The following is a 14,930-nucleotide window of genomic DNA, read 5'->3' as shown; positions in this document are numbered from 1 at the left end:
TATTCAATTTATAAAAGTGACTGGAAATATTTTTTGGATCGTGTAAATGTAGAAATTCTCTCTCTCTCTCTCTCTCTCTCTCTCTCTCTCTCTCTCTCTCTCTCTTTGAAAGAGGTCTCACGCTTGATATTCTGTAATTGAATACGGTATAGAAATAGCCATTTCAATATTTACAATATAGAATATACAACCATTAGCTAGATTATAGAAACAATATATAGCAATGTTTAACCTTTTAGAGGACAAATATTTTGCATAATTTATGCAAAGTTATGTTTAAATATTGGCATAAAAATGTTCTCTATATTTTTCCTGTTCCATCGGAAGGGAAGAGAGCTTTACTCTTTGTTCTCTGCTGTTCTCTGTTCTTCAGAAGAACATCTCTTAATGTCGATAAACTCTCAAATGTTCTAGCTGAACTTTTCCTGTTATTTTTTTATCTAGAAATGTTCTCCATCTTTCCCGTCCCTTGAAGAGGAAGAGGGTTTTGTTCTTTGTTCTCCATTGTTCGCTGTTCTTCAGAAGAACATCTATTACGCCGATAAATCGCAAATGTTCTAGCTGAACTTTTCATGTTTTTTTTAGCAAAAAATGTTCCTCATCTTTCCCGTACCCTTGAAGAGGAAGAGAATTTTGTTCTTTGTTCTCCATTGTTCTGTGTTCTTCAGAAGAACATCTATTACGCCGACAAAACGCAAATGTTCTAGCTGAACTTTTCATGTTTTTTTTAGCAAAAAATGTTCCCCATCTTTCCCGTACCCTTGAAGAGGAAGAGAATTTTGTTCTTTGTTCTCCATTGTTCTGTGTTCTTCAGAAGAACATCTATTACGCCGATAAATCGCAAATGTTCTAGCTGAACTTTTCCTGTTTTTTTTTTAGTAAAAAAATGTTCCCCATCTTTCCCGTACCCTTGAAGAGGAAGAGAATTTTGTTCTTTGTTCTCCATTGTTCTGTGTTCTTCAGAAGAACATCTATTACGCCGACAAAACGCAAATGTTCTAGCTGACCTTTTCCTACTATTTTGAATCTTGAAAGAGTCTACGCACTTTGTTTTCCTGTACATAAGGTCAGAGGTCACTACAGGCCAGCCCCATGTAGCTTGGCAATCTTAGGTCAAGTTGTTTTTCACCTACAGTTGTAATGGAAGTTTTGAAATGTTGTTGTTCTTTGTTGTTGTTGTTGTGCGGCTTTGTTGTTCAGCTCTTCATGGCCCAGTCTTGCAGTTAAAAATGTTTGAAGTGTAAGTTAATAATTTTTGTTTCGGCGCAATCGAGTTTTCTCTACAGCCGCTACGGCGTATGATCAAGGCCACCGAAAATAGATCTATCTTCCGGTGGTCTCGGGATAATGCTGTATGAGCCGCGGCCCATGAAACTTTAACCACGGCCTGGTGGTGGCCTATCCTATATCGTTGCCAGAAGCACGGAATTTAAACCCACAATTTTTTAAGCAGTCAAAAAAATATATTTAAAAAAATTATATATATAAACCGGACATCATATATCAATACTTTTACAGTGTTGTTGAAGTAAAAACAATCTCTTTTTCAAACACCATGACCGTTTTCGAACTTCCATTCCCATTTGCTCTCTCTCTCTCTCTCTCTCTCTCTCTCTCTCTCTCTCTCTCTCTCTCTCTCTCTCTCTCTCAAGGGTTTTTCTTTCTCTCAGATGTCAAAGGTTTTGTTACCGAGTTTTTTTCTTTTGAAAAGTTTTAAGCTGATTCTTTTCCAAATGACATTTTCATTGATTCTCGAGTTTATATACTCTTTTGAAAAGTTTTAAGTGTGATTGCTTCTTTTTGGTTCTAGTTTTATGACACTGATATGTTGTAGGATATATATATATATATATATATATATATACACATATGTATATATATACATATATATATATATATATACATATATATATATAAATTTATATGTATATATATATATATATATATATATATATATATTTATATATATATAATATATGTATGGAGAGAGAGAGAGAGAGAGAGAGATATATTTTTGCATTCATACATATTTGAGCATATTTGTACATTTCTGTGCGCGTATACATGTTATATTTGTAAAGGCTATACATACGTCCAATTCATACGAAACACATCTATTCAAATACAGTCTACACCGGCATACAGACCTCCATATCTGAATGTATATAAAGTATACTTAAGTATACATAAGTACATTCATGTGTAGAAAGGTGTATGCTTCATTAGCATATGTAATATATTTGGAGAACCTCATTCTCTCAAGGGTATTATAATGCTTAATAGAGAGAGAGAGGGGGGGGGAAGGGGGAGGGATGAGGAGGAGGAGGGAGAAGGGTAGTTCTTTGGGGGTGGCGAAGGGGAGGGGGGAAGGTATATAGAGAGATAGAGTAGGAAACGAGACACAATGGCGTTGTTTTGAAGCCTGTTCTCGAACTGGGAACTTATTTTATATATAAGTTTTCTTTGCGAGGAGATTGATGGTGGTGATGGTGAGGGTGGTGATGGAGGAGGATGGATGGAGGAGGATGATGAACAGGAGAACTGGATAGTGATGATATGAAGAGAGTAGCAGTGAATATCTTTTATCAGGTGGATTTGTTACCTGGACACTGAGAGAACAGTATATTGATGGTGAGTGGGAGATGATTCTGAGTGATGGAGTGGTGATGATGGTGATGTGTGTTGGGGATTGTGTAGTAATGCTGCTGGAGAGGATTGTGAGACGTGATGGTGACCGTTGGATAGTGAAGTTAAAAAAAAAGCTAAATATTTTATGATAATGTTTAAAGTATTGTGAAGAAGTAAGAAGGAAGTAGAATAGAATAAGGAAGAAGGTAACGGGCTCTCTCTCTCTCTCTCTCTCTCTCTCTCTCTCTCTCTCTCTCTCTCTCTCTCCCTTGAACAATCCGGTCCTGATTGAATGTAATAATCTGGTAGATTAAACCCACTTGACTCCATAGAACATCAAGCTTCTGTTGTTGACAGTCATTCTTTATCGAGAGAGAGAGAGAGAGAGAGAGAGAGAGAAAGAGAGAGGGAGAGAAAGGTTTATTGGAATGTAATAGAAGATAATCAACACGTTTCAAACGCTTCTATTTTTCATGTGTTTCCAAATATTTTTTTAAGAATATTAATGTCTATGTTTTAAGCAACTAACTTTCTGCTTTATGCAACCTATGGGCCGACTGTGCGTCCGATTTCTTGAGTGGTAGGTTGCCAGGACACGATAGTGAAAAACTCAAGTCTAATTAACCGTTGCTATAATATCACAGTGGCATAATAATTTACAGTAAGACTGTTGCCTTTCACATAAAACTCCTAAGGTCTGTTGTAAGTTTCCTAGCATTGATTTTGTTGGGTGAGGTCCTAACTCCATCCCTTGGGCCTTTTAGATTGGTGATCACCAATCCAGCCACTGACCAGACCCACCGATGCTGAAATTTAAACATTTTACATATTTATTTGTCTTCAATATTTGCCCTTCCTTAATGTTCAGGGTTTAAGTAACTCTCAGAAATCCTTCAATACATTTTATCCTTCAGATCCTTTTTTGATTATATTTTGTAATAGACTTTTTTCAGAAATCCTCTTTTAAATAGTTTTCTAATACATTTTTTTCATCAAATCCTATTTTTATCATTTTTAATAAACCTTTTTTTCCCTTCAACTCCTCAGTAGAAGGGGATTGGCCAGGCGAGAAATGGAAAATATATTAAATAGAGGAATTGAGATGGATTTGGGGAAAATGTCAATATGCGTCCCAGGGTAGATTTTGTACAGGGGGCGTTTGGAGAAGGGGGAGGGGAGAGCCCAGCCACACAGATTTGGCTCTTGTGATCTCTGGTTGGAAGGGTTAATTTAGGATGCTGGTGGGGTTTCTCCTTTTTTGGGGGGTAGGGGTTGGGATTATCAGTATTTGTGTTTTCAAAGTTCGAATGTATATTTTTTTAGTTTTAATATTTTTTTTAGATTTCTTGATATATATGTTTATATATATACATATGCATATATATATACATACAGTATATTTATATATTTATATATATATATATATATATATATATATATATATATATATATATATATATATATATATATGTGTGTGTGTGTGTGTGTGTGTTTAAGACTCCAAAATTATTGCTTTTTATCCTTAACTTTTGTATAAAAATAATATATGCAATTGATAGATATATTTCTGTACACAGAAAACTATTATTATTTTACAATAATAATTCCAAATAATATTTCTATATTTGTTGACAAGCAGATCTGTTTATTTATATATTTATATTTATTTATTTACAAACATAAAAAAACACTCTGGCGTCACAAGGGCAAAGGTCATCGTGGCATCCCTCGAATGCCGACGAACAAAGCGACGACCAGGAAATAAAAAAATAAATAAAAATAGATAAAAAGAAATCTATTTCAGGCGCACTTGATCTCTCTCTCTCTCTCTCTCTCTCTCTCTCTCTCTCTCTCTCTCTTTGTAAATAGATTTGTGTTTTGATGGTTGGGGGTGGTAAGGGGATCCTCCCCACCCCCGTCTCCCCTTCCCCTGGAATCTCTATCCTACCACCTTCCCTTACCCCTGGGTACAACCCACTACGTATCTCTCAGTCACTGTTCTTTAAAAACCTTCCCAACCACTTCTATTTGATATACCACTACACTTAAACCCCCTACCCCCTGTAAATCCATCTCCTACCTCTCCTTCCCCATAGGTACAACCCACTACCCACCTATTAATCCCCATCCTATAAACCCCTCCCAAACCACCTCTATATAATACACCATTCCATCAGTGCCTCATACCACCACTCACCTTCTCCCATCTCATGAAGAAACATAAACAAACAACACCTTCCCCCTTCCCCTTACAACCCCTCCCCTTCCCTGGATACAACCCACTACCCACCTATCAATCCCCATTCTATAAACCTCTCCCGAACCACTTCTATATGGTATAACCACTCCATCACCACCTCACTTTAAAATTCTCACCTTCCCCCATCCCTTAAATATAAACAAACAACACCTTTCCCCCCCCTTCCCCTCTAGCTCAACTCCTGACTCACCCCACCTACTCCCCTCCATTCTTCCCCCCTCCCAATTTCCCCCCCCCCACCACAGAAACCCATGACAGGAATATAACCAATAGTATTTATGTATCTATATTTATAAATAAATCATTGTTCCTTGGGACAAAGGGTCTGCATTCCCGTGTCATGTTTTGTGGAACGGATTGATTGATGTGATGCGTGTTTGTGGATTTACCAGGATTTATTTCAGGAATTTTTTTTTTAGGATTATTAAGGTATTTTTTTTAAAGAGGATTTTTATAATAATACTCTTTTGTGAATAGTGGCAGATGGTTTGATTATTTTGTGATGATTATATTATATTATATATATATATATATATATATATATATATATATATATATATATATATATATATTATTAAAACCAAGGAATTACTCTCCATGCTTATGAGCAAAGGAATGGTGGGACGTGCAACTTCATCCTTTGTGAAAAAGATTTTGTTGTTATAAAAGAGTTAAAGTTTCCTGGATTTTCTTATTGTATGGTATATGTGTGTGTATATATTATATACACATATATATATATATATATATATATATATATATATATATATATATATATATATATATATATATATATATATATATATATATATATATATATATATATATATATATATATTATCAATATGTTTTCTCTCTCTCTCTCTCTCTCTCTCTCTCTCTCTCTCTCTCTCTCTCTCTCTCTCTCTCTCTCTCTCTCTCTTCTCTCAGACCAGCAGCTACAACAGCAGACGACGTATATACCCACTCTTGAAATCTTGCAACAGATGGGACCCTCTTCATCTCCTCTTCCAATCTCTCTCTCTCTCTCTCTCTCTCTCTCTCTCTCTCTCTCTCTCTCTCTCTCTCTCTCTAATAGCCGCTTGGAGTCTCCGGCGTCATTTGTTTCGCCTTAATTTTGTAGATTTTATTGTCGGGTCTTTTTGTACCTGTCTCGTACGAGTATTAGTGGAAGGTCTTGAGTTGCTGGTTTGTGTTATTTTTATCAATTTTCACTTTTTTTTTCTATATTTTTTTTACCGTTCGTATTGGCTTTTCGGTTTGATACTGCTGTGTGCATTTGATTTGTTTTTTGGTCACTGCTGCATTTGTTTGTACCTGTCCCCTACGAATGTTAAGAGGTTCTTGAGTTGCTGGTTTGTTATTTTTATTATGGTTTTTTAATTGTTTTTTACCATTTGTTTTGGCTTTTCGTTTCAATACCTGTCTCGTACTTGATTTGTTTTTGGTAGGCGTTTCGTTTCGTCTTTTCAATTCCTGTATCATACCTGTTTCATGCCTAATGGAAAATTAGATACAGAATGGAGAAGATATATGGGACTGTTGTCTCCCACTTAATACATGTATTGTACTTGATTTGTTTTTGTTGTTCCGTTCTATTTCCCGTATCGTGCCTCTCTCATGTCTGGTGGGAAATTAGGTGAAGAATGAAGAGTAGAAGAGATTCAGGTTTAACCCCTAAAGAGACGATTGCTGACACGCCCGCTAAAAATGGGCAGGTTATACGAGATTAGGGGTGGGGAGCGAAGCAGGGAAAGGGTGGGAGGGGGGTAGAAGACCCCCGAAATATATCTAGAGGGGGGGGGAGAGGGTATGGGGCCAAGACCCCAAAATGCAGTTTCGTACTTGAGAGAAGTAATTTTGAAGACTGTTCTCTCTCTCTCTCTCTCTCTCTCTCTCTCTCTTATTCTGAAATCCCACGATTTCATGGTATATATCGGCATTACTCTACTCTCTCTCTCTCTCTCTCTCTCTCTCTCTCTCTCTCTCTCTCTCTCTCTCTCTCTCTCTCTCTCTCTCATTTTGAAGACTTATTCTATCTCTGACGTATTCCAAAATCCCACGATTTCGTGGTATACCTCGACATTCTCTCTCTCTCTCTCTCTCTCTCTCTCTCTCTCTCTCTCCTCATTTCCCCGTGACAAATTCCCCTACCCTCTCAGCCTTTCCCCACGGGGATAAGCCTTAAATGCGTCTTGGACTTAATCTTTTCTACTTGGAAAGAACCTTTACTGGCTGAAGAAGGAGAAAGAGAAGGAATCTTTCCCTTTCACTTATTCTTCGGGCGTTGGTGCCCAACGGAGGCGTTTTGCGTTTGTGATGTTCTTTTGTCGTGAGTGGTTGAGTGATTGAGGGGCCTAGTTTGGACCTGTGGACTCGTGGTTGATTCAGGTGATTGTGGGTGTGTATGTCAGGGTGCATGTATGTATGTATGTATGTATGTATATATATATATATATATATATATATATATATATATATATATATATATATATATATATATATATATATATATATATATATATATATAGTTTCAATGTATAGGTATATTATTATTATTATTATTATTATTATTATCCTAAACAGCCCTGTACCTAATTACAAGTCAATTTTAACCATTTGTAAAATATGTCCCTTATACCTGTAAAGCCTACAGCCCTTTCTCCCTATAACTGTACGATCTGCAGTGACTGATCATTTCCTTATTTGACATTTTAAGAAAAATATACTGTATTTTTTTATTATATTTATATTTAGCTCAGAAAACTCTTCCTGTAGAATAACCTTCACATAAGACTGGACCATTTGCATATGCCGTTTAAGACGACCTATAAAACGATCTACGACCTGGAACAGATACAGTATACTCACTTCAGTGGCCCCTTTTTCGTAAACAGACCTCTATGTGTTAGTGGCGTAAGAGCGAGTTCTCTCTGCCATTTCCCAGGATGTGGTGTTAAGGCAATTTGACCTCTCTGCATAGGTTGAATAAGGGCGATTTTAGTCCTGTCATCAGCTGGGGAGAGGATTTTGGGGGGAATGGTCCTTACCTATTGGTTACAGAGGATCTGTTTCGCCTTGCTGTGGGATTTCTGTAGACGTCTGTGGGAAGAAAGAGAAAAATAATGAAAAATATTTCCTAAGGCTTCTAAGACAAATTTGTTTAGATTCTCAAATTTTATTTTAAAATTTTTCTTCTATTCACCCCTTTCACCCCCGCCCTTTGCCACGTGGATTTAAAGGGATTAGGCTTAAATGGTGGCGGCTTTGTAGTATTTTGGGATTTTATATAGAATTTAATTTTTTTTATTATAGTTGCCACCTTTCTATAAACTAGTTTTTTTAGATGCTCTCTTGTATTGTAATTTGAGGTATATTTTGTACAGTTTGTTCTCTCTCTCTCTCTCTCTCTCTCTCTCTCTCTCTCTCTCTCTCTCTCTCTCTCTCTCTCTCTCTCTCTCTCTCTCTCTTAGCACGTCATCTGGCAGCCACAACACATGTCACTGATTTGGCATTCCTTCAAAGGTATGAGCAAAATGCCATTAGCTGTCATTACCTGGGTAAAGGTGGTATGCGTAAGACCTTCAATAATTTTGCGGAAGTCTCTGGTCTCAGACGAGCAAATAATTTTGCGAAATTTTTTGGCCTCAAACAAACAATAATTTTAAGCAATTTTTTTGTCCTCAGACGAGTAATTTTTTGGCCTCTCAGACGAGTAATAACTTTGCGCAATTTTTTGGGCCTCTCAGACGAGCAATTTCTTGGCCTCTCAGACGAGCAATTTTTTTGGCTTCTCAGACGAGCAACTTTTTTTTTTGGCCTCTCAGACGAGCAATTTTTTGGCCTCTCAGACGCAATTTTTTGGCTTCTCAGACGAGCAATTTTTTGGCCCCTCAGTCGAGCAATTTTTTGGCCTCTCAGGCGAGCAATTTTTGGCCTCAAGAAGTATACCTTAGTTTTACCAGACCACTGAGCTGATTAACAGCTCTCCTAGGGCTCAGACGAGCAAATTTTTGGCTTCTCAGACGAGCAATTTTTTGGCTTCTCAGACGAGCAATTTTTTTGGCTTCTCAGACGAGCAACTTTTTTTTTTTTGGCCTCTCAGACGAGCAATTTTTTGGCCTCTCAGACGAGCAATCTTTTTGGCCTCTCAGAAGAGCAATTTTTTGGCCTCTCAGGCGAGCAATTTTTTGGCCTCAAGAAGTACACCTTAGTTTTACCAGACCACTGAGCTGATTAACAGCTCTCCTAGGGCTCAGACGAGCAATTTTTTGGCTTCTCAGACAAGCAGTCATTTTGCGCAATTTCTTTGGCCTTAGACGAGCAATAATCGCGCGCAATTTTTTTGAGGCTTCTCCTCAGACGAACAATAATTCTGCGCAGTTCTTAATCGTTCTTCTGTTCTTCCGTGCCTGTTCTATCTCTGTTCTGTCTCCTCTCTTCCTTCATTCCGCCTCCATCAATCTTGTCTTTATCTTTTAGTGCGTTTTGCCTTCTTATCTTTTGAGTTTTTTTTTACCTTGCTCCTCTCTCTCTCTCTCTCTCTCTCTCTCTCTCTCTCTCTCTCTCTCTCTCTCTTAAAAAGATTCTTTTTCTATGCGGGAACCCTAAAGTGGGGTAGTTTCAGAAATTGGAAGAAATTCCTCGTCTGATAGGTAGAGGGAAAGTCTCTCTCTCTCTCTCTCTCTCTCTCTCTCTCTCTCTCTCTCTCTCTCTCTCTCTCTCTGATGATCAATTTTGGTGTGTATTTTTGTACTTCTATTTTGTAGTGTTAGAAATATTTGTACGTGTAAGGGATTTATTATTATTATTATTATTATTATTATTATTATTATTATTATTATTATTATTATTATTATTATTATTATAGAAGAACTTATAAGACCTTCAAATGTCAGTTATTATTATTATTATTATTATTATTATTATTATTATTATTATTATTATTATTATTATTATTATTATTTATATAAGACCAACTTTCAAGTAGAACGTCTACCATATATAGTCACGCATGCGCAGTCAAGGAACAGGACTAATAACAGCAAAGATTAATTAAAAATGCAAAAACTTGTTAAACTCAAGTCTTCAGCTGAATTTTAAAGCTGCAACCAAAAAGACGCGTTTGTATATTTGAAGTTTTAAAAGCTCACATCAGCTTGAATCAGCTGTTTGTGTAAGAGTAAGGAGACCTTTTGCTTTTAATCAGTTGTATTTATTTTGAAGCTTTACGAGGTGCCGCAGTTTGAAAGGTGGAGAGAGAGAGAGAGAGAGAGAGAGAGAGAGAGAGAGAGAGAGAGAGAGAGAGAGAGAGAATGGAAAGCCAGTATGAATAATGAAAGGTTGAAGCAAATAAGTAGTGAGGAAAAATATATATTGAATGAGGGAGAGAGAGAGAGAGAGAGAGAAATAAATGATGAGGCCATTTGCATAAGTCATCCTCTTTACGCATGTCTAGATACAAACATGAGAGAGGAGAGAGAGAGAGAAGGACTCTTTAATGAGAGCGAGAGGAGGTAGAATTAGTATCACCCGGAGTTTTTTTAAGATCCTTGGGGAAATCATTCAAAATGGCGGATGCTTTGCGCGCATGCGCTGTAAACCTTGTCTTCTTTTCCAACTGTCTGACTTCCCAAAAAATACGTCTGTTGCCCCCCTCCCGCCCGTCCCATTTTGGGAGTGGGGTCGTAATTGTCAGTGGTATTGCTTGATGTAACCTTCAAGCACTTGCTTCCGTTAACGTTACTTCCTTGCGTGACGAATTCTTAAAATGTTTTCGGAAATTGTTCGGCTAATTCCGTGGGATCTCGGGATCTCGTCCTCCCAAGATTTGGGAAATTCTGATTCTCCTCAGAGGTCGTTGGGTTTTGTACGAGATGAAATTGAATTTGTTTTTCTTGTCGTTATCTTGATTTGCTTTGTTTCAAGGTAAAGTTTGTGAAAAGTGATTTATTATCCGAGCCAAAACCATTGTAGGTTCTCTGATGAACGCCTGAATGACAGGTCGTGAAGTTTGAGCTGCAAAGTGGAACTATTTACTCCCAGGGTACAACCTGACAATGGGGCTTTTGATGAGGCCTTATGATAAATTTTAAATTTATTTTTTATGGAATTAAACAGTGTCTAGATGACGGCAGTAATCAGTTTAAGTTTATGAAGCGCACGTCTTATTGTGACTCATTGCGATGGCACCAGACCACTCTTAGGTTTGCTGCAAGTTCCTGTGATTTTTCATACGAGATTTGGACCTGTATGAGAGTATAAATTTATTATTATTATTGTTATTATTATTTTTATTACCTCAAGCATCTGATTCCTCGAAGATTGAAACATATGAGAAGAAAAAGGCTTCAAAGTCGCACAAATAGCAGCCTATATCGGATGGAGGGAGGGGGGGAGAGGGGGAGGGGGAGTGAGACCAATCAAAACTTTGATAAATTTTCAACACCTGTGCACGGGATGAGTTTACTACCCCTTTCCCCTTCCCCTTTCCCCCTCCCCCAGGGGGTGGGGTGGGGGGAAGGTTGGTGCCACCCTCCTCTCACCCCTTGAGGTCTTGTCAACAGTGCCTCCCAGATCAAGCCTTTGCTCTCTCTCTCTCTCTCTCTCTCTCTCTCTCTCTCTCTCTCTCTCTCTCTCTCTCTCTCTCTCGTTATGACATCGCCGTGAAATTTCGAAATGTTTTAATGATGTGCAAGTGATATTTATCCGTAATTAATTAAGAGCTTTAAGGGTGCCTTGTTATTTGTCTTATTCTCCCGGTGGGTAATGAATTTTGCGCGCGCGCACGGGCGCGTTGTTCTGTCAGTGTTTGAGTAGAGAGTAAGTCCATCAGAGTGCGTCCACATTTCGGGAAACCATGTCACAAACATGTCGGAAACTTGTTGAATACATATCACAAACATGTTGGAAACTTGTTGAATACATATCACAAACATGTTGGAAACCTGTTGAATACACAGCACAGACATGTCGGAAACTTGTCGAATACATATCACAACCATGTTGTAAACACATTGGTAACTTGTTGAACACATCAGAAACATGTCAGAAACTTGTTAAGTACATATCACAAATATGTTGTAAACATTTTGAAATCTTGTTGCATACATATCACAAATAGGCTGACAACAAATCAGCAACCGTAGTGGAGAACGAACCTTTGGCCAATGCTGGATAATCGCATGAAGCACTGGTTTGAACTTAACCAAACAAGTCGTTGACTTGTTGTCAACTTGTTTGTGATGTGTTATATGTTGCCAACATGTCTAAGACATGTACTAAAGTATGGATGCAACTTAAGAATGGTTTTTTATGAAGACATTACAGCCAATTACTTGTAAATTTTAAGCAGATAATTAGGTAAAATGGCAGTAAATGTGTATGAATTAAAGAGAGAGAGAGAGAGAGAGAGAGAATTTAACCTTTTGCAAATTGGCAAATATTTGGTCTCTGGCAACTATGTCGTATATGGCTCCACCACTTTGATTAAGGACCCGAGCCGGAATTTCATTTTCTTTCCAGTTTAGGAATTGTTGACCCGAAAATTTTGGTTCCTGAAAAGAATTTTAGGTCGGGGGTGGGTGGTGGGAGGGGGAGAGAGGTTGAAGGTTGAGGGGGTGGAGGTAGGAGGTTGGTTAGGGAGGTAGACGAATTTGTCTCATTCTTGAAGGGTTTTCTCTTAACTGACAATCCGTCTGATGAATCTCTCTCTCTCTCTCTCTCTCTCTCTCTCTCTCTCTCTCTCTCTCTCTCTCTCTCTCTCTCTCTCTCTCTTTAATTTCTTTGATTACTAAATGGTCTCTTTTTATGCTAATATGATTCCCCACCTTGCAAAGAGTATGGAACTTATTAACCATTTTTAGACGATTTAAATGTAATTAAAAATATTCTGGTATTATTATTATTATTATTATTATTATTATTATTATTATTATTATTATTATTATTATTATTATTATTATTATTATCATCCTTTCCATTCATTCCCACTAATGACCATCTAATTACCGACCTCGTTAAAACATTTATCATTACCTTATCGCCAGGAATGGATCCCAATCAGGCTGAAACGGTTCCTCCCGATTTGGGGCCGGCATGATTGATTTAGATGCTGTATTTGATTGCCAAAATTTAATGACTTGTATGGAGAGGTCTGCCTGGTCTACGGGGAGGAGGGGAGGGGGAAAGCCAGGGGGTATAGAGATCACGGTCCCCCAGGCATACCCAGGTAAGCTGGGGAGATAGTCCGCAGGCCATTAGCATTAAATGCCGTACCACTGAATTGTTTTTTTGTTTTGTTTATTTCTCTAATTGTTTTGATTAGCTCCATTGTTTTTTTTTATGCCTGAGGGAATTACCTGCTACGAGATAATCTGAATATAACGAGGAATTGTCTTTTTTCTTTGTATTTTTGGTTTCGCGTGAATGATGGAATTAAGTGAGGATGATTGGTAATCTTATCGTCAGTGCTGGCTGTGTTGGGAAGTTTGATATTATTATTATTATTATTAGTATTATTATTATTATTATTATTATTATTATTGTTTTGTTTTAGTGTTCTTCCTAGGAGAGGGTCAGAAAATTATATAAACGCTTGGCAATCTTCTTAAACAGAGAGAGAGAGAGAGAGAGAGAGAGAGAGAGAGAGAGAGAGAGAGAGAGAGAGAGAGAGAGAAAGTGGAAACTCTTGACAGTCGTTTGAGAGAGAGAGAGAGAGAGAGAGACTCAGAGGATAGTATAAACCCTTGACAACCTTTCCCAAGAGAGAGAGAGAGAGAGAGAGAGAGAGAGAGAGAGAGAGAGAGAGAGAGAGAGAGAGAGAGAGAGAGAGAGATGATATATAAAAACAACTTTTCCAAAAGAGAGAGAGAGAGAGACTCAGAGGATAGTATAAACCCTTGACAACCTTGAGAGAGAGAGAGAGAGAGAGAATCAGAAGGTAGTATAAACCTTTGACAACCTTTCCCAAGAGAGAGAGAGAGAGAGAGAGAGAGAGAGAGAGAGAGAGAGAGAGAGAGAGATCTTTTTCCGCGTCGTCTCCAAAAAGATATGGCACTCTATTCCAATCTGAACCGCCATAAATTCCCGGGAAAAAATATGGCAGTACAGAACAAGACCCATACAGGTCAAATCGGGTCAAATTGCTGCCCCCTTATTGTAGTTGATGTCTGCAGATTTATTTTCATTTGGCATTCTAGATTTGGCAGGTGGGAGGGGCGATCTCTCTCTCTCTCTCTCTCTCTCTCTCTCTCTCTCTCTCTCTCTCTCTCTCTCTCTCTCTCTCTCATTGTCTGTATATCTGGCTTCTATTTGTGCATCATTATATATATATATATATATATATATATATATATATATATATATATATATATATATATATATATATATATATATATATATATATATATTATATAAAATATATATATATATATATATATGAACTTTTATTCAAAAAATTAATTAATTTTGTTGTCTGTCGCCCAAAGCGGAAATATAATTCATGGAACCTGAAAAAAAATTTTAACCTGAAAAAATTTTTTTTTTTTTTTTTTTTTGTCGCCCAGAACGAAAATGTAATTCACCAGAACCTAAAAAAATTAAATTAAAAAATCCTTTTTGTCTGGTTTTTTGTCGCCCGGAACGAAGATCAAATTTCCCAGAACTTAGAAAAAATATTAAAATTAAAATATTATTTTTTTGTTCTTTGTCCCCAGAACGAAAATAAAATTTCCCAGACCTAAAAAAAATAAGAATTAAAATATTTTGTCGCCCACGACGAAGATAAACTTCACCAGAACTTTTAAAAAATTAAAAAGTAAATAAAAATACTTTTGTCGTTTTTTTGTCGCCAAGGACGAAGATAAAATACACCAGAACTAAAAAAAAAAAAAAAAAATAATGTACTTTTGTCGTTTTTTGTGTCCCAGGACCAAGATAAAATCCACCAGAGCTAAAAAAAATATTTATATATTTTTGTCGTTTTTTGTCCCCCAGAACGAAGATAAAATTTCCCAGACCTAAAAAAAAAATGTATTTTTGT

At 37.1% G+C, this 14,930-nt stretch overlaps 1 protein-coding gene and 1 long non-coding RNA gene across 2 annotated transcripts in view; one reads left to right on the top strand and one right to left on the bottom strand.

The window, feature by feature from the left end:
* Positions 1-14,930, top strand: part of LOC136852679 (multiple PDZ domain protein-like) — a 1,083,224-nt gene that overhangs the window by 706,096 nt on the left and 362,198 nt on the right.
* LOC136852898 (uncharacterized) overlaps positions 1-14,930 on the bottom strand; it is an 88,175-nt gene that overhangs the window by 13,359 nt on the left and 59,886 nt on the right. The window contains exon 4 of the long non-coding RNA XR_010857260.1: positions 7,760-7,990. This is a non-coding gene — a long non-coding RNA (uncharacterized lncRNA). The remainder of the gene's footprint in view (positions 1-7,759; positions 7,991-14,930) is intronic.

This window comes from Macrobrachium rosenbergii, chromosome 26, assembly GCF_040412425.1.
Source record: "Macrobrachium rosenbergii isolate ZJJX-2024 chromosome 26, ASM4041242v1, whole genome shotgun sequence".
NCBI lineage: Eukaryota > Metazoa > Arthropoda > Malacostraca > Decapoda > Palaemonidae > Macrobrachium > Macrobrachium rosenbergii.
This window is presented reverse-complemented; position numbering and strand designations above follow the sequence as displayed.